General features: G+C 50.0%; 1 long non-coding RNA gene across 1 annotated transcript; it reads right to left on the bottom strand.

Moving 5' to 3' along the window:
• Positions 1–3895: 3895 nt before the first annotated feature.
• LOC117797504 lies at positions 3896–7479 on the bottom strand. Its single transcript, XR_004622517.1, has 3 exons — positions 7325–7479; positions 5257–5425; positions 3896–4964 (listed from the first exon to the last, which is right to left on the bottom strand). It is a non-coding gene; the product is annotated as an uncharacterized LOC117797504 (long non-coding RNA).
• Between the last annotated feature and the right edge of the window lie 12807 nt (positions 7480–20286).

Genomic DNA, 20286 nt, shown 5'->3' with positions numbered 1-20286 from the left:
CCCCTGCTTGTGTTCCCTCTCTCGCTGGCTGTCTCTATCTCTGTCGAATAAATAAATAAAATCTTAAAAAAAAAGAAAGAAAGAAAGAAAGCAAGCAAATGCCTTTCCGAGATGCCGCCTTGCAAGTTTATAGCCCAATAATCCTGTTGCGGGCCCACGCGGTGTCTGATGACGAACGTATCTTTACCAGTTTGGTGCGCGTGCTGATGCCCACCGTCCGCGTTGAATAATGAATGCGGGGAGGCCTGGGCAAAGGCAGAGTGAATTTTGCGAATGGACAGGGGCAGGCCTGCCCGGTTGTCTGCGTGCATTTCCCAGGTGGGCCCAGACTTGCAGGGCAGGGGTGGGGGAGGGGGGAAGGTCTGCAACACTGGGTGGCATTCACGCTCTTACAAAGCGCAGGGCGCAACGGGGGCGTGACTGTTTTTATGACATTTGCGAGTGTTGACCCGGCTTTTTAACGGTGGGCAATAAAACCCATGCTAATTAGGCGCCACGGCAAGGAGCCCCTTCCTTCGGGGGTGAGCCGATGACAGCTGAGGCCTGCGCATGTGCAGACTGCCCCCCACGGCCCCCACATGCTCATGGCCTCTGCTCCTGCGCGTTGCTAAAAGCCCCAGTTTCACCCCAAAGTGATGGTCCTCTGCACCGCGCACCCTGCTCGGGGGAAGCCAGTTGAGACCATTACAACCCCTCATAACCACAGCTCGTCCTTCCAAACCCGGGCCGCAGACCCTGTGCTCAGAACGGCTTCCCTCCCGAGCTCCAAGGGCAAGCTTGCCGGCTCCCTCTTTAATATTCAAATGGTGCCCAGGACCGCTGAAAACAATTTTCTCTCCCAGTTTCCCTCCTGCAATATCGCCCCGGCTTCCATGGGGGTGGTTGGGACGGGGGGGAGGGGTGGCGAGAAGGCTCTCAACGTGTCCGCATTCACGGAGACGCGAGGAGTCTCGTTCCCAGAGCGAAACATCCATCTGCGTGATTGCCCGCGTCCCCCGGAAGGGTCAGATCCCGTTCCCGAAACGCTGCCTTCAGCCGGCGGGTGACGGAGCTGTCCGCGCCCCGCGCGCATCACTCACGGAAGCCTTGCAAAGGGCTGGTTCCGTGTATTTTTCATGACGTGCGCTATTAAGGAGCCTGGCAAGGAGCCGGTTTAATCTGGGCTTTGGAGGCGTGGCCGAGCGCGGGTCCTCGTCCCCCTTGTCAGCTTTCTGGGGAAGGGTCTGTGCCCTGGGCCTGAGCCCCAGATTCCAGCTCCTTGCTGTGCCTTCAGAGCTGGGTAGGGTCCTGCCCCTGCAAACGTATCCTCACAGAAAGCTCCCTTGCTTGCAGGGACCAGCAGCCACAGCCTCCAGCCACAGAGCAGCAGGTGGGACTTGGGGTGCACACACCAGCCTACATGCTTGGGGAACCCGCGAGAGACACGCTGTCCCCTAACCCAATTACCATCCAGCTGCAAAAACATCAGGGCGGCATGGGTCCCATGGACGATGCCACATGCAGGAAAGGCCTGGCCACCGCCACGTTTTCCAGAACGCACCAGCACCACACAGAAGACACGGCTCATCTCCTGGTCTCCAGCTCTGGAAAAGCCTCAATCCCATTTTCACACTGCCTTTCCCTTCCTTCTCGAGACTTTTCTTGGTTGCCCGATTCCAACTTCAACAGATTAGTTCGCCCGCCTTGCCCCACGGGAGATGACACTGACGTCTCGTGGCGTGTAAATCGAAATGCAAAAACACTGACTCGGAATGACAGGCACACACAGCTTTATTGCCGTTTCCTGCCTCTGGGTTGCAGGCCACACACACAAACGAGCAGCAAACTCACCAAAAATCAGTTTTCTATCGTTGGCCTTGCTGTGTTCTTTCTCCTCGGTGCCTTGAAAAAAATCTCATCAAGGCAAAAAATATAAAATGTAGATTTACTACCGACGTGGTTTTTTTGTGGTTTTTTTTTTTTTTTTTAATTTCGGCTGGAGACCCACGTCGGCCGGGCTCAGGCTGGAATGCAGACGCTCACCGGTCCCAGCACCGTTTCAGCCGCCGGAGGAGACACAGAGCTACAGAACGAACATGAAACCTCAGGCCTGATCTAATACCTAATTATGGAAGACGGGCGTCACACCGAGCTGGCTCATTTGACATCACAATCGGTGAAATATGTCACAACAATTTTGCAAATTTCAAGCGATCCGTTATCTTCCCCAGGGAGCTCGCCGGACGTGGGAGTAAAGCCCGGAAAGCTGCTTCTGGGGCATCAGCCGTGAGCTGAGAGGTCTCCCCACCCTCCAAAGTGGGGTTCCTACAGTTCTGCAGACAACCCTGTGGCCAGGGAGCCCAGGGTCCCTGTCTGCCCTCGATGACAAAAGCAGATTTTTTAGTCAGCTGCGAATGGAGAAAAGTGCACGGTGTCAACCTTTCTAGAAACTTGCCTGGGAGACCAGAGGGGAGATTTCTGGCAGAATGGACCTGTGCGCCCAGTGTTTCCACGTCATGCATGAAAATGTGCACTTTTCCTGCATTACAAATGGGTCGAGACGTGTGCCTCCCTTCGTCCCGTGCATCCTGGCAGCTGCTCTCCAAACCGGACTTTCTGGGGAAGGAGCTCCAGTGCTCCCAGGGTACAAGGCAGGATGTTGTTCCCGCCTCACACACAAAGGGAGAGGCTGAGGCATGTCCCGCAGACACCGGAAAATATCTCTGGGAAATGCACCGTGAAATAGTGTTCCCAGGAAAGGTGGCTTCTTAGGGCTCACACCTGTTTCCACTCTCCTACACACACACACACACACACACACACACACACACACACACACACAGGTCCTGGTCTGGGTCTCCNTCCGTTGTTGCCTGTCGGCTATGCAGGGAGACATGGTCAACGTCCCCAGTGCCCCTTGGGCACCTGGCTCCTGGCTGGCGTCCACCCTCCCCTTGCGAGCACGGTGCCGGCTGCACCGTGCCCTCTCTGAGCCGGCCGCGGGCTTTCTCGGACGTATGCATGATGGGGGCTCCTCTCCCACCCACACTGGGAAGCCTGGCATCTGCAACATTGGCCGGAGGGAGCCCATCTTCCACGGTGCTCGTTCCCCAGAGCGTCTGGCCAGGTTTGTGGCTACACGTGGGGTTGCTTGGGTGGGGAAGACAGAGATATTTCCCGCCGTGCATGGTGTCGCCTCGAGCAGGGGTGACCGACCCCACATCCTGCTGGGGGTTTCAAAATGCCTCTTTTCCTATTTTCTGAATTAGCAGAGTTTCCCTATAAACGGCAGCAAGACCAAACACACGGGATGGGTTATCGCGTCGAATCCTGAGAAATGTCACACGGTCCTGAGCGCCACTTTTTAAAAAGGGGAAAAATGGGAAAGTAGGATTTGTTAAAATGGAGCTTAGGAGGGTCCTGACTGGTGGGTGTGCTGGTTTCAGGGCTGTGGTCTGTGTGCCGGTGGGGACACCTCCCCTCCCCGGACGCTGCTGAGCGTCCCGACCCACAGGCTGCCAGGTTCATCTCTCTGGAATGTGAAGCCCTGGCTTCCTCTGACTTTGTTTCCAGCTGGGTTCAAGAGCATGGTTCTGGAATATTCTGGAATATTCCAGAAACGGTGCACAGGGGATGGCACTCTGGGATCAGCAGCCCTCCCTTTGCATGCATATGCACACGTGCCTTTGTGCCTATCGACTGGGCCCCTTGGACCATCTCTGGGGAAGACGCACGTGGTGCAGGGGACGGAGGTTTTGCAATGGGGTCGGACTGCTCCCCCAACCCCCAAGTCAGCTCTGTGCACCTGTTCACGGAGGCACGAGGCTCATGCGTCCTCCCCGGGGGGCTCTGGGGTAGAATTATCCGCATTAGCCATGAAAACGACAGCACGCTCTGCTAATTCTGAATTTCGCGGAAACCAATAATTTTCTGATTAGAAGTCTATTCCAGGCCACGCTAGGAATGCACTTATACTTTAAAAAAATTTTATTTTTCTTATTACATTGGGATGTAACTGGGCATCGTGGGGACATAATTTCCTAAAGGGTCTCCCTGTTTCTCTGACTTGCAGACCTCCCTGGCCTCTTCTCTTTGATCTGGAGACCGCGGAGGTGCTCAGGGGGCCTCGGGGAGGAAGGGTCCACATGGGTCGTGGGTTTGCATTTTTCAAAGGTGCGTATGTGAGCAGACGCTCTCCATGTCGGTGGACAGGCTGCTCCTTGAGCCATGCTGGAGAGGACGGAGGAAGTTGGCTCCCTCTCTGTCACCGGCAACCATGGGGACAATGGAGGAGGACACGGCCATTTAGTGTCTGACATCCCAGTAAGACGCCCCGATCCTCGATCCTGTATAGGCCCCCATGCATTTCACATTAAGGACAGAGCGGGATGCTGGGGAATGCAATGAATCACTTTCCTCCACTTTTATGCATAGGGGAAACAGAGACAGAAATACAGATGCTTTTCTATATTTTAGAGGAAGGAAGATATGATTTCATTCACTTCCTTTTCAGTTTTTTTTTAATCAAAGCAAAATGCATTATTATTATTTTTTTTAATTGTGCAGAGAACATAGTGCGTATGGGACATTTCAGATACCCCAAGAGCTGAAACTCAGGGCTTTCCGCCAGACATTAAACAGCCGAGCAGAGTGAGAATGGGTGGGGCTCTTGCCGGGGTCCCGTGTTGGACATCACTTATAGGATTTCAGGCAAACCATGAGAGACGCAGGGACTTCAGGACGTTTGTCTAATCGGGGCCACAGTAAGCTGGGCTCTCTCCGTGTTGTGCCCACGTCCGGGGAATAGGAAATCGTGGAGATCATCGCCATCCAGAAGGCTGGGCCCCCCAGGCTCCCCAAACGGTGCCGCCGGCCCCAAAACTCACAGCAGTGAAAAGCATCACCCCCGTCCATGTCTTAACAGGTGGCTGGCAGCTTCCCGGGGTCGTGCAGGAGAATTAAAGCCTTCCCGTCCTTATTTTCCCCTGCATTTATGAGAGAATGCTTAATGCCACTCGTATCTTCAAGCCGAGGGGAGGAAACGGCACATAGCAACCACCAAAACTCCAACCGGTGCCAACGCCTCCCCGAAACACTGGGGGGTCTGTTTCTCCAACACCCACCCCATCCCCCGCCCCAGCTCTCGGTGGGGGCTGGACCCTCCCCGGAGCTTACGTGCCAACCCACCACTCCTGGCCTCTTGCCGGCATATAAAGGCTAATTCAATTACGTCCCATCACCTGGGTAGAAACCAGCCGTTTGGTCGTGAAAAGTTACCTCTTTACATTCTCGCAACAGCAAGTCATTACCATACACTCCACACGTCGCATCAAAATTATATTTCAAATATGAATGCGGCCCCAGACTTGCGCGGAATAATTATTTTATGAATAATCAGGGGTTGTGGCCTTGGGTGTCATCTGAGAAACTCCAGGGCATTACGACCCTAGGAATAAACACAAATGAAAGACTGGGAGCGTGGGTCCATACCCGGGCTTTCGTTCCCCCACCGGTCTGTATTCGGAGAGACCTCGTCATCCCCACTTCTGCATTAATTGATTTCATCCTCCGTATCGGTTTTTTTTTTGTTATTGTTGTGCATAAATGCAAAACCGTATATTAATAATTTGCTCACACCTAGATTTTTCTAATGCAACCGTTTATTCAAAGCATGGCAGTCTTTGCCTGGTGGACGGTGCAGGGGGGCTCAGACCCCTCCCACCGTTCACGGGGATCTCGGCGCCCCTCCGTCCATGCATCCGAAAATGTCCTGAAAGCAACAGGCATCACCCAACAGCTCGAACGCTACCTAAAGCCCGTCTTAAAGTTATCCTCAAACAAGCCGAGGAAAGAAGTCCAGCTGTGCATATTCCAGTTTATAGCATTCATAATGCCCTTTTGCTCTAATTCAACAAAAACACCTTAAAACTTCATTTTTAAAAAAGGCAGACGTGGCTTTCCACAGCCGTGGCCAACGCGGATCTTTTGAACCAGTGGAAAGAATTTGGCCGTTCTTGCACGAGACCCAGGTCCAAAGGCCACGGCCTGGGGATGCCGAAAAGAACAGTTTTACAATCTCAGAGGCATGCCCGAGAACACGGAGTGCAAACGCTTGTAGTCTACATTTTTTACCCATCCAAAAAAAAAATCCACATTCTTTGATTAAACTTTCGATAGCAACCAAGATTAAACAGTGAAGAATTTAAAAAAAAAAATCCTGTTTCATATTTGCCTTACATAGACTTTCATTTTTTATTTATTTTAATTAATTTATTTTTTAATTTTGTTCAGTTAGCCAGCATGTCGTACATAAGTTTCCTACATTTTTATTTCTTAAAAAGAGAGTTTAAGATTTTACAATTTTTTAAATTTAATTTTCTTTTCTCTCTCTCTCTCTCTTTTTTTTTTTTTTTGCTAAAACAGAACATCACGCTGTGATTCCTTTCCCCAGACAGCGTGACGCTTTGCACACAGCTGTCGTCCCGGAAGGTTCTGAAGTCGGTTTACAACGGCTCACGGGCGGCCAGAGAAATGAGCATCAGAGAAAAATCTTGCCTATCTCTACGGAATGCCAACGTCAGCCTCTCCTTTGGGGCACGTTGGGCTCCATCGCGAGCTTTCCCACCGCGCGTCTAATTCATCGTTCAGGACTCAGTGACACCTCGAAAAGCCTGACCAAGTCCCCCCACCCCCCTGCATTCAGGAAAGCCACACCGATCTTGCCAGACTCCTTGTCAGCACCAAAGCGATCACAGCCGAAGGAAACTTTCAATCCCAAATGCAAAAACAGGGATGGGTTATATTGGGGGGAAAAAATCCAAAAAACAAATAAGTAATAAATTCATAAAAATAATGAAAAATTTAAAGATCCAGAGTTGACCAAATTCAAGTGAGCATTCTCTTAACCTGCCCCCACCCCCGACCCAGCAGCCCCCCAATTTTACAAAACACTGTAAAAAACAGACATGTTTGCTCCCCGCTCAGCCGGACGTCTGCTTCTCCCTCTCCCTGGCCGCTCCCCTTTTCCCGCTTTCTCTCTCCAATAAAGAAATAAAGTAATTTTTAAAATGTTTAAAAAATGGACCAGTTCTACTCCACAGGCATCGAAACGCAATTTTATTTTATTGTTTTAAGCTTTTATCTATGCATTTGACAGAGAGAGAGAGAATACAAGCAGGGGGAGCAGCAGAGGGAGAGGGAGAAGCAGGTTCTCTGCTGAGCAGGGGGCAGGGGTGGGGCTCGATCCCAGGACCCCGAGATCATGACCTGAGCCGAACATAGACACTTAATAGATTGAACCAACCAGGAGCCCCCTGAAATGCAAGTTTCGCCCGTCCCAGCTCACCGTGAGCCGGCCGCGTGTCCCGCGTGACGTTCTGAAGACAAGTCTGGGCTCTGTGAGGACCTGCAACCCCATCACCCAGTCTGCTTTGAGCTCCCGCATGCACCCGCTTTCCTTTCCGAGCAAACCAGCAACTGTGTCCGTGCCTACAAGACCGAGCAAACCACCCCCCACCCCGTTCCGAAACCTCGTTAGGTCGCCTCTGATCACATGCTTGGCATTTGGTGCCAATAAACCTGTTTTGCTTTCGTTTTCCAAAGTGTGAAGATCACACGGATACGAAATCAGGACCGAGACGTAGGGAGACGTGCGCACGAGCCCGTTGGAGAGGCACTCGGCTGGGGTGGGGAGGGGGCGCTGGGATTCAGCATTCCATATAAAAATACACCCCCAGGGTAATTCTCCCCGCCACCGCCCTCCTGAGCTGCTCAGCCTTTTTTACGGATCCACACACGTGCCTTCCGGAACGGAGAACTAAGCAATCAGGACACTGGAACTTTGTTTCTCTTTGGAATGTGCACATATTTCTGCCCGTGTTCTCTCCTCGGGGAAGCTCTTCTCGGGGAGGAATGCTTGTGTGTGTGCAGGGCCGCGGGAAGCAAACTGCGCTGCCCAGGCCCAGCCTGCTTGCAACCGGGACGCCCCAGAAGCTCTCAAGACAGGCATTCCCAAGTCTTTGCACCTGGGTAGCTGTGGCTGTAACGTTGCTCCTGTCATTGCGGGTTCCCTGAGCTGCACATTCGTGGAGAGTCGGTGTGTGTGTGTGTGTGTGTGTGTTTGCATGCGTGTGCTGGGGTGTATATATGAGCGGGGTGTGTGTGCGCACATGCTAGTGTATATGTGTGTTCACACACGTGCTCGGGATGTGTGCGTGTGCTGGTGTGTGTGTATGTCCTAGTGTGTGCATGCCTGGTGTGTGTGTACGTGCTGATATGCTGGAGTGTGTGTGCATATATGGATGTGTCTACGTGCTGTGTGTGTGCTGAGTGTGTGTACGTGCTGAAATTGTGCTGTGTGCATGTATTAATAATATGTGTGTCTGCATGTGCTCGGTGTCTATGTTCTGGCGTGTGTCTGTATGTGGGTGCATGCCTGTGTCCACACACACGTGCTGGTATGCATGCATGTGCTGCTGTGGGTCTGCGTGTGTGTGTCTCCAGGGCTCTTGTGAACCCCGGGGAACTACCCGCCGGGTGCCTGGCCTCTTCATGCGGCACCTGGCACCACTGTCCCCCTGAGCCTCCGGTCACCTCCTTGGGCCCCTTGCTAGACACCACTTCTCATTTCCCTCTTACCTCTCCTTTGATTGGAGAGGAAAAAAGTCAACCTTTTGGAAACGAACGAATCCTCTCAAACTCCGTGAGGGGCTGGGTGGAAACACGTGTGCCCGGCTTCCAAGCCAGGCTCACCGGGGAAGGCCGGAACGCGTCCTAATTAGGTTTGCTCGCACACGGCGCTTATATTAATAATGTTTTTCTATGTAAAGGAGAACATTTTTCCTGACCTCTCGGCACGCAGGAATCAATGAGGAGTTGATAAAGCAAAGTTCATGGCTGCCTGCAGTCAAGCCGGCGTGATCTGTTTACTCACGGAAGCCTTCCCGTGTCAGGGCGATTCTGAAATGATTTATAGACCAGCACCCCACGAAATCATTTCAAGTAGATTAGATTCAGAGGACAATCCCTTCTAATATGACAAGCTGATGGAGCCTGACAGGTAACTAGGTTAGTCAGGGTGGCGAGCAAGTTCAAGAAATTCGGATTAAATTAAAATATTAATGGTACCGTCGGGAGAATAAGATTGAATCGCATTCCTCGAATTCAGGATGAGGACCGAGATGCAAATGCGGGGCGGGCGGGGAGCCAGGGGAAGTTCTCGGGCAAACCGGAACGTGGAAAGTGCATTCCAATGAAAAGGGAGGTGTGGGGGACGGGGGTGCATTGCGTCCTCCTCCAGCTGCTGCCTGCTTGAGGGGTCTGGGGGACACCCCCGGCTGCTGGGATGCTTGGTGCACCCAGCCTGGCCTCTTGCCTCCTGCAGCGGGGGCAGGTGGCGCCTCTCCACGGCTCCCGGCTGCCCCCCACCCCTGCCACAAGACACTCACTCCCTGTGTCCCTTTGCATCAGTAAAGTCTAAGGCACATTGCACCGATATGGAAATTGGCCCCCAGCTGCATTGTAATTTCCACACACCCCTTCCGAGGAAAAGACTGCCTCCAACCTCTGCTGGCTTCACCCCTACCTTATTGGGTTTTCTTCCCCCTCCACCCCCGCCCTCTTCCTACAGAAAAACCGGCATGCAAGAAAGCAAGAATCCTGCCCCTGCCACGGGAAAAACGAAATTCCTCAGCAGCTTGCGTTTACTCCTTCACGTCAAAGCTCTGGAATGAGACCGAGCCCGGGCATGTCTGCTCCCCCTTGAAAAGCATGCAGAGTCCTCGGGACCAAATTGCCCGGGACACAGGGCAAAGTTTGCCCGTGATGCCTCGTGCCTATTACTAAACCCACACCTTTGGGGGCAGAATCCACAACGGGGCACCAAATTTTTTTTTAATGTTTTAAATTTTTTTGAACGTGAAGGACTCAATTGCTAAGGTGAACATTTGGCTGTCAGGGCCGGGAAGGGAGTATGTGTATGAGTTCGGGACCTTTTGGGATGGCATGCATAAACAAGGTACTTAAAACTCGGAAACTCTCCTCCCAAAAAGAAAAAAAAAAGGCCATTAAAAACAATAACAACAGATCATTAAAAAAAAAAGACCTTTTTTTGTTGTTGTTGAGTCCTTTTTGGGTTTTTTCTTGTTTTTTGTTTTGTTTTGTTCTGTTTTTTGGAGGGCCAGGCTCAAGGACGCAGGGAGGTCTCTGGGGTTTATACGGAACCATGCACATGTCCTCCAGTGTCCACGTGGATGCTGCTGGGGCCACAAATCACAGGCAGGGCAGAGAGCTCCAGGTCAGCCTCGGAAAGATTACGGGCACAGATCAATCGTTTTTGAAACAGGGTCCTTTTTTATTTTTTATTTTCTTCGCATCTCTCCATTTGTGAACAATGTCACAGGTGTGTGCAGAATCGTGCCTGGTCTAGTGGGTGGGGAGGCAGCCAACAGACACACGCACCTGTGCTGGCCCGCCCGACCACAGCCGGCGCTCAGTGGCCTCCACACAGTGTCCCCCACGCAGGCCCATGAGTCCGGCATCACTTATCACAGAGTGGCTGGACTCCACAAGCTACTTGTCCCCTGTAGCAGCACCCGATGGCCTGTCCAAGCTCACGTCCCACGCCGCGGCAGGACTCACGCTGGCGCTTTCCCACATGGATGATCCCATGGGCACGCCCGTGTTTCCTGTGACCCAGAGACATAGAAACCCTACGGAAATAAGATCCAGAGCTTTCTGACTGGCCCTGCCCTTCCCCGGTCTGGACAGTGTGAAGCCACAGGGTCCAGGAAACCCTCGCAGGCCTCCCTTTGTGGTCTAAAAACCAAGAATGTCTCAAACAGAAATAACGTCTACCCAGGCTAACAGAGACCCAGAATACTTTGCTCCGAAATAAACTGATTTCAAGCATTGCCTTGAGACCCAGATCTGTGCAAACATATACATGTTTTTAATGACTCAGAATGATTCCTCCCAAGTAAGGAAAACACCCTGAAACGGTAGAGGGATAGAAATATATCTTTGAAACACAGGAGGGAAAACAAAATCAGGGAAGAACGCCACGGGAACGGCGTAACGTGACGGAGAGTTCTGGTCACCACTGTGTCCTTTGGTTTGCAGGGAGGGGAACCCAGACGTGGTTTGCGGGGCTCGGCAAGTTTCAGGGACTTGTCGCCCGTGAACGGTCCGGTGCAGAGACCACGGGTGGACAGCCTCCAGTATGAAGTCCCCGCACGCTCCATGCAGAAAGCAGGCCGGCCTTTGCAATCATGCAGACGCGAGTGGACGGGGAAAATAAGCCAGACCTGGTTCTTCATCTATCTTGGTTCACAGAAGGGTGCTTGCCCGATCCCTCCTGGCCGCCTGGGAGTCCAGAGAGAACCGTGAGAGTGGGGATGGGCTTATGCTCCATCGCACGGCGAGTAGGAACGTCCCTTCGGTTCCCAGCACAGCTGTTGTGAGTTCCAGGCGGGACGTGGAGGACGGCAGGCGGGGACAGACGTAGGGGCCCCTGGAAGGCACTGGCCGCGAGGAGCATCCGAAAAACAAGAACTATCCTCAGGGACGAGATACCGAAGCCACGTGCGTGGTCCCCTGTACCACCCCTGTGTTGGGCTAGTGATCAGCTTTGCTTTTAAGGGATAATCTTCTCATCCTGTGTTTCCTTAAAAAGCATGTGTTACTATGTATTTTTTTAACTTCCAAGAATATGGGATACGTACGTTTATATTTTATAAATATAAAGATACAGAAATTTTATATATAGTTACAGGTAGACGTAGACATGATAATACATATAGATATAGATGCCGGTATAGGTACAGATATAGATACAAATATAGATCAGCTACAGATATCGATACAGAACAGACACACATAGATAAAATAGAGATACGAATATACATACAGATACAGATATATACATGCAAATATACATACAGATACAGATGTCCATACAGATATAGATACCAGTAGAGACATACATACATATACAGATACAGATATGGAAGTTCTAGATACAGATTTACATGATAGAGAAATAGAAACACTTAGAGTTATAGAGGGTATCAATACACATGATATAGACATAAACATCAACATATGTTTTAACCACTAGGACTTGGGGATTCTTTGCACAAATCCTGGAGAAACGTAAAATCGGGGAAATAGAAAACGAGAGTAAAAACTGGCCTTCCCACCTCCCACCCTGGAACAAATAGTAAGCCGACCACACATGCGGGGCTGAGATGTCGGACGGAAAGCCGTCCCCCATGCGGCCGAACCTACCGGCTTTCTGAAGTTCCTACACGCAAACTTCGGAGAAGGGGAGTAGCTTGCAAGCATCTCCGTAAATCAAAACCGTGTCTGCACAGCCAGGGTTCGCGGACAGGAGCAGGGACCCGGGGAAAATGCGTCAGGAATATCCCCACCTGCCTGGGCAGGGGGCCGGGCAGAGAGGGATTACTCTCCTAGGGTTTTAAATTAGGAAATGTCTGCCATACACCCGGGTCCTGGCGGCTTTTCCTGTTCTCAGACGCAGGGAGCTATTCTGACTACCGTACGACTCAGTGTTTTCAAGAAGGGCTAACTTTTTGGTGAATCATTTCTGCTCTGGAAACTAATATCGAACCCAACAAACAAACAAAATATATATTTTTTAATAAAGATAGAATGAAAACCTGAACATTGATGCATTTCATCGAAATCTCTATGCTTTTGCACTCGTGTATTTATTCCACAGGCACCAAGTTTCAAGCTGATTCTCCTGTTTTCTGTGGCTTAGTCTGGTGGTTTCAAATCCACGATCCAGAAAGGAAGGTCTGTTGGCTTAAGATATTCAGATTCACAGACTCTCTTCAAAGAAACACCCTTTTTCGTGTGTTCTTAACAATTGTTCACACCCTAAATCAAAATAGAGTTTGTTGTCATCCAGGGCACAAAATGCACGTGTGTATGCGTGCTCACGCTTGCATATAAACACACATGGGTTCACATTTTCATGCATTTGCACACACAGGAATGCTTGCAGTGCGCCTAGGTGGCCTGATAATACGTTTTATTTTATTTTTATTTATTTATTTGAGAGATAAAGAGAGAGCACAGCAGGGGGAGAGGTGGAGGGAGAGGGAGAAGCAGGCCCCCCAGTGAACAAGGAGCCCGATGCAGGACTCGATCCCAGGACTCTGGGATCATGATCTGAGCTGAAGGCAGATGTTCACCGACCGAGCCACCCGGGTGCCCCATGATAATCGGTTAAACAGGAAGTCTGAAGACATGGGGTAAACAGCTCCGTGACAGTGGCACTTTGAGAGTGTCCATCCCTGGACGTCACAGGCGTGGACTCATACCGTGCTTGATGACAGTGGTGGCCGACTTGACCTGCCTGCTGTGGGGGCCACCCCTTGGAACTGGCCTCATGGCTTGCCCACACCATCACCACCACCACCACCACCATCACCACCGTCTTCTCTTGGCCGGCACTTTTGGGAAACCCTCGTCTCAATTACTCAGGATGCCCCATTACAAAGGACCATGGCCACCAGGCTGGTCCGTTCCCCGTACTTGTGCAGAGACAATAAACACCCACATCCAGCTAGAGCCTGGACCCCCGTGGACGACTGTGTTCTGCACTTTCCAGCTGAGACTGCGGACCCTGGACCCTCATGGGCAGGTCCACATGGCCCCTCAGCAGTCCACATGGCCCCTCAGCAGCGAGCACACGAGGGCTGGGCTCGAATCTGGTGTTTGCAGGAAGTTACAGACACGGAGCTCATGGCTACAACGTTGATGTCCCTCGAAGGGGTCCCTCCTACAGCAGCAGAGTGCCCCTAAGTAAAGCTCCACGCAAACCAGCAGTGGCACCCACCCGGGAGAGCCCTCCAAGGACTGTCCAGCCACACAGGGCCCTGGTCCCAGCAAGCCCAGGCCTGCGATCGAGATCACTGATGGTTGGCCCTGCACTTGCAACACCCCCACCAACACCCAGACCTCCTCCCAAACCATTTCAATCTTAACCCCTGGGCATCTTCCATCATTCCTTTTCCAAAGCTTCCTCCCCAGTCGGGCACCGAGAGCCCCCTGCCCCATTCCACATGGCCTTTCCCCAACCCCGACCCATGTCTATGTCTGGTGTCATGGGGCCCCAAGCTCAGAAGGGAGTCTTGTTCAAAGCCCCGTTATCACCATCTCGAAATCCTTTGTCCTTTTTGACCGAGCACCCCCTTGTTCTCATTTTGCAATGGGGTCTCCTGAATAGTTTCAGTCCTGCTGTGACGGGGAGCCCGCAAGGAAGGCTGTCCTCCTTCCTCCATGAAGTTTCAGGAAATGGGTGTTGCCCCAAGGTGAGTCTGAGCCCCCAAGGTCCCTCATCTAGAGGGCCCACAAGCGTGGGCACCTTTATCACCTGATGGTGTCATGAGCAGCCCGTTGTCCTAAAGGCTTTCCGTGCAGGGCGAGTAACCCAGGACGCCAATGGGGCTTTTAATTCACCTGTGTCCCAAGCTGGCTAGCTAGCTGATATCCCAGCAGAAGCAGCAACAAGCATCCCCGGGACCCAGTTACCAACCGGACAGGAGAGCTAAGAGCCAAGTCCACCCGCGTTCCTCTGAAACAGCGTCTCACACCCGTTCATTTAAGGCAGGGGCCGAAAGGGAGCGATTCCTTCCCGGTGCAAAGAAACCCCAGCCCTTCCGTAGAATCCGCTAGTTCTAATAGAAATAATTATCGAGCGAACATTGCTTGTAGCTCCCCATGGTATATTAAAGCAACACTATGGAAATAAAGATATTACCATGTTATTAATGCTTATTGTTGAAATATGAATACAGAAAATATATGACGGAGTGTAGTATTTAAATTGCAAAAATGCGGAGATGTTTAATAAGGTGGCAGCGGTCCTGGGTGCTTTTTTTTTTCCCTTCCCCTTCTCATAATTTTCAATATAATCTAAATTAAGCTATAAAAAATCATTACCTTTAGCCATTTTTAAAATCATCTTTCATCTCGAGAAACCTAACTCACAGCCCACTGAAAATATTACAAGTAAATACTGTATTAAGAACATTGATTATTTTCCTTAATCCAATTGAAGCATATTGAGACTTAAAGGAAAATTATGGAAAATTATAGACATGCCCGGCAGGCCATCCCTGGAAACATCCACCGGGGAAATGCGTCTATGGTTTTTAAGGAGTACTTTCCCAAGGCTGATTAGTCTTCCCAAGTCCTTTCCGGGAAGGACATATCTGTGAGCTATGGTGCCCAGGGAGGGATTGATGGCTGGAGTTTTAATCCAGCTCTGGGCCACAGTTTGGGGAAATTTGGAGTCTTTCAGCAAGATAGATGGTAGCATTTCAGATGCAAACGCTATTTTTAAGTCATCCTGTGTATATGACAAGGAGAATAAAAAAGACTTCAGCACGTCCCGCCACCACCCCCCGACTGTGCCGGCCGTGTGCTCAGCTCTGCATGGGTCTGAGGACTGGTCCGGATTTTCTGGAGAGGCTGCAGAGAACGCAAATGGACCTTCACACCCAGTGCCTGGGTTACTCACCTTCCTGAGCGGACATCTTCACGGGAAAGTAATGGCAAAGCAGGTGAGCGGGGCTCCAGGACAGTGGTTGGCCCCAAAATGGAGCTGCGCAAAGAGGACCAAACAAACACCGTCTATTGCTTCGAGAGACGCAGTTCCTTTGCCCTGGAAGAAGCCATAGAACTCCTTCCGCCCCTTCCGAGGCCCCAGGATGAGACGTCAGGCAAGAGGTCACCCATCCCTGATGACTCCACTGAGTTGAAATGCTCAGACCCCTGTGGAAAATATGCTTCTTTCCAGGCTTTCGACTAAGCGACATCCACTTGGCCTGCCCATGCCGTGTGTGATGTCACCTTGCACCCAAGTTGTCTGACCTTGGCTACAAACCACAAAATGGGGTTCCAACATTAGCAGGAAATGTGGCTTACCCAGGACCCACCAGAGAGTGGGAGCTGGAAGGAAAGCCTCCAAGTGTTGGCTCAAGGCCTCTGGACGAACTTGGGATACTGTGAATCTAGTTCAAGGTCATTCTAAAAACTAGGCACGGACTGTTCATAGCCCCCCAAATTCATATACTGAAGATTTAACTCCCAATGGGACTGTATTTGCAAGTAGGCTTTTGGGAGATGATTAGGTCAAAATGATGGGGCCACCCCCATAATGGGATTAGTGCCCATGTAAAGGGACACTAAATCTCCCTAGCTCTCTCCACCATGGGTGGAGACAGCGAGAAGGCAGAAACCTGTAAAGTAGGAGGAGAATCTCTCCAGGAACAGACAATACTGGCAGCCTAATCTTGGAAATCACAACCCAAAGGAGAGTTCACTTGAAGGTCTGAAATCTCTGATCCCATGGGCACCCATGGGGCTGCGCTGTCCCTAAGGGGACGTGATGGGGGTCCATGCATGGTGAATAAATCATGAGAACTCTCCATCCTGCATGGGCACCCATGGGGCTGTGCTGTCCCTAAGGAGACGTGATGGGGGTCCATGCATGATGAATAAGTCATGAGAACTCTCCATCCTGCATGGGCACCCATGGGGCTGTGCTGTCCCTAAGGGGATGTGATGAGGGGTCCATGGACAGTAAACTAGAGTTGAATTAGGAATCATGGAGAAAGAAGAATCAGTCTATACAATTTTAAGACACTGTACAGTGACAATAATCAAGACCATGTGGTATTGGCACAGAGAGGGATGCAGATCCATGGAACGGGACAGAGAACCCAGAAATAGACTCATGCAAATACTTCCAAGTGACCTTTAACAACAGTGAAAAAAAATTCAATGCAGAAACAATACAAATGGAGGTGACCCAGTGCGCATCCACAGGCAAAACAAAAACAAAATCTCCAACTAGGTCTCACACTTGATACAAAATTTCACTTAAATGCATTAAGAACTTCAAAGTAAAACTTAAAACTTCTAAGAAAAATAAACATAATATGAAACCTTTGGGAGGTAAAGCTAGACGGGGTTCCTAGACTTGGCACCAAAAACACAACCCATAAAGAGAAAATCTGATCTATTGGACTTCATTAAAAGACCCTGCTAAAAAATGAAAAGAAATCTACGAAAGGGAGAAAATATTGGCTAGCCATATACCAACAAATGAAAACCAAAATGAGATATTTCTATCTGCCCATCAGAATGGCTAAAATACAAAATTGTGACAAACATTAAGCATTAACTTTTGGCGAGGATACAGAGAAATTAGATCGTTCGTACACTGTTGATAATGTAAAATGTTAAGGCCACTCTAGAAGACAATTGGGCAGTTTCTTTTGGGAAAAAAAAATAGTTGTGCAACCATCAGACGACCCAGCAATCGCAGTCCTGGGCATTTTTCCCGGAAAAAAAATATAAGGACTTATGTTCATACAAACATCTGTACACAAATGGTTATAGCAGTCCTACTCAAAATAGCCCCAAGCTGGAAAGAACCCAGATGTCTTTCAGAGGGTGAATGGATACACCAAATGGGATCCATCCACACCATTGGCCTGCTTGACAATAAAACAGAACACACTATTGATCCACGTATCGACTTGGATGGACCTCCAGAGATTTGTGCTGAGTGAGACAGCCAATTCTAAAGGTTACATGCACCTGATTCCGTTTATATAACATTCTCGAAATGACAAAATTATAGCAAACACCAGTTAAGTGGATCTATGGAGGTAAAACTGGAAAGTTTATGGTTCGACTATTTTAAGGATTTCTAGGGACACCAAGAAAGGCTCTTTGAGGGGCCGGGGGAAGGACTTATTCTTACACATTTTATTTACTCAAGAAAAAAGTCATTGAAGGGAACGTTAATCCCTACAGGTGTTTCCACTCTCTTTGAATAGATGGCTATGGTGGAAATCAACGTTGGCATGTTCCAGAGTCAACGTTCCTTTGGGGCATAATCGTTCGTTACTTCTGCTCCTTATGGTGCCAAGACATTTCCTATAACGTTTGTTAATGGTATAATCCACGTTGATAGAAATCCCGAAATGGAATTACTTTCGGTGTGCTTTTTCGTCATTATTGTTACAGAGTGGGTTTTACTCCTACATCGTAGAAGCTAAGTGCAATGAATGTGTCATTGTAATCTTTGCTGTTGGAGAACGTTGAAAAGACAGGGGTTCTGTGAACTTTGCAATTGCTCTAAATTCTGTTCAAGTGGTGAGGCCGTCACCACAAATCTGAGCTTTGAGAGGGATATGTGTGGGACCGCTCACGTGTACGAATACAGAACTTACTTCCCTGTAAATTATTGAGGTCATTGAAGCCTTAATCAAACGTTTACTGAGCAACGATATTCCTGAAAAGAACCATCTTGATTTTTTTAAAAAGTGGTCTTTTAGAGATTCGTTGTGATATGGTGTGTCATTTTAATTTAAGAATTACCTCTGAAATGCGTCTCTTCCACCTTTTATCTTACCATTATCCCCCAAAATAATGCATGGATTTTTCAACATGGTATGTGCCAATATGCCCACAGAATTATCGATAAGTGTCCGAATGAATCCAAACGAACCCAAGGGGTTTGTTATATTTTCATCACGCCTTTATTGTTTCTTTCTTGAAAAGGAAAAGCGGCATTAGTTTGATAATTATGCTTCACATAATTGTGTTGCGGATTACTACTCTTCAATGAACTACTTTAAATATTTAAGTTAAGTGTCTCTTAAATGCCTTTATTTTATCATAGCAGACATAGCCACATATTTCTGGGAAAAGGAGAAGGAGGAGGAGGAAGAGGGAAATAAGATGATTATAATGTCATGTTTCCATTCAGAAAAATTTTGGACGAGTCCCACCATCTTGAGCTGTTGCGTTATGGATGGTTCTCATGTGAATCATCAAGCACGGGCCAAGCCAGCAAGTTTCTAGAAAATCGTACAGCCAAATCACAACAGATCTAACCCCAAGCGTGCTGTAGAGTTGTCCAAGAACTCCCCCACGCACCAACTCGATAACGTTGAAGCCACGCCGGGAGAGAAGACGGAACACAACCAAGTGGGAGTGGCCGCCATTGCAAATCACGGCTGAGATGCACCTTGACTCCAAAGCATCTCTCCTCCATATGGAGGAGGCTCATGTGTGCTTGGCGTGCGTCAAGTCCAACATGGTGCTGAGGAGAGTGGCCAGCCCTGGGCACACAGGGATAGGGTGTTCAGAGTTCAGCTGGTATGGGAGCTGGCCAGTTCATGGTATGCCAGACAGTCATCTGGGTTTGGGGGCACAGATCTCAGCCCATCAGGCAGTGTAGACACCACCTCCCACCATGGGACTTCACCTCAACGCCTTACAACTTGGCATCCTGTCATACCATTGTTTTGGTGGCTGCATGTTTGGAGTCTCTACAAAAGGACCCAAGCTTTGTGTGTCTTTTATTTCTCCGATGTCCCCAAAGTCAGCATCAGGGCAAGTGGCCCACCCTCTCCAGGCACCCTCGGCTCAAAGGCATAAGGAGAAGGATCCACACAGTGCCCAGACTTCAGAAGAGAGGCTGCCATCAGTAACACACTGTCCCCAGAGGTAAGTAATATGCACTTTTGCCTCTACAAGCCGTCAAAATGCCAACCCTAGAATTGTGTCACCTGTGTGTTGGAATCACCATGGCAGGTTGGCCAACCAGAAGGCTCGGCTGACCTTGTCAGCTGGATGTCCTAACTGATGCTCACAGCCAGCATTAGTGACTCCAAGGTGGGCTACCCTTTCAGGGGAAGGAATGAGGTGTCCCCTCCTTCTGCCCCTGTCTCCCCAGCTCCCACCAGAGGTGGGCCTTGGTGACACAGTGCAAGGCAAGTTGGGCCCTGTGCTAGACCAACGGTGTGACATGGGTCCCAGGGTCCTGGTCAGTAGAGGGGATGCTCTCAGTAGGTTATGCCAAGAATGAATGGTGCCCGCCAAGCACTTAGCCCATCAAGTTCTGACTGAGCATGCATCACACCAAGGACAGCAGAATGAGCTGGTGTATGGATGAACAGGTCCACGCCTCTGGAAGCGTCCACTTGTCCGGTCCTTGACCACCCCTCCCCATGTTCCAGATGCCTGTCCCGACACGGCATCAGTGACATCAGCCCTGTGTGTCTCATATGCACTCTGAACTCAACCACACCCCAACAGAACCAACCCTGCCCCAACACCTGCTCCCCAAACCCCAACTCAGAACCATCTCTACCACCCATGGTGGACAATGCTGTCCAAACATGAAAGTCCCTCTTGATCCTCCTGTCCCCACATGGCCACCAGGAAGGTCCTCAGGGGGTCCATACAATCCTGCTT

This window comes from Ailuropoda melanoleuca, chromosome X, assembly GCF_002007445.2.
Source record: "Ailuropoda melanoleuca isolate Jingjing chromosome X, ASM200744v2, whole genome shotgun sequence".
Taxonomy (NCBI): Eukaryota; Metazoa; Chordata; class Mammalia; order Carnivora; family Ursidae; genus Ailuropoda; species Ailuropoda melanoleuca.
The sequence above is the reverse complement of the archived record's forward strand: the minus strand, read 5'-3'. Positions and strand labels throughout refer to the sequence as shown.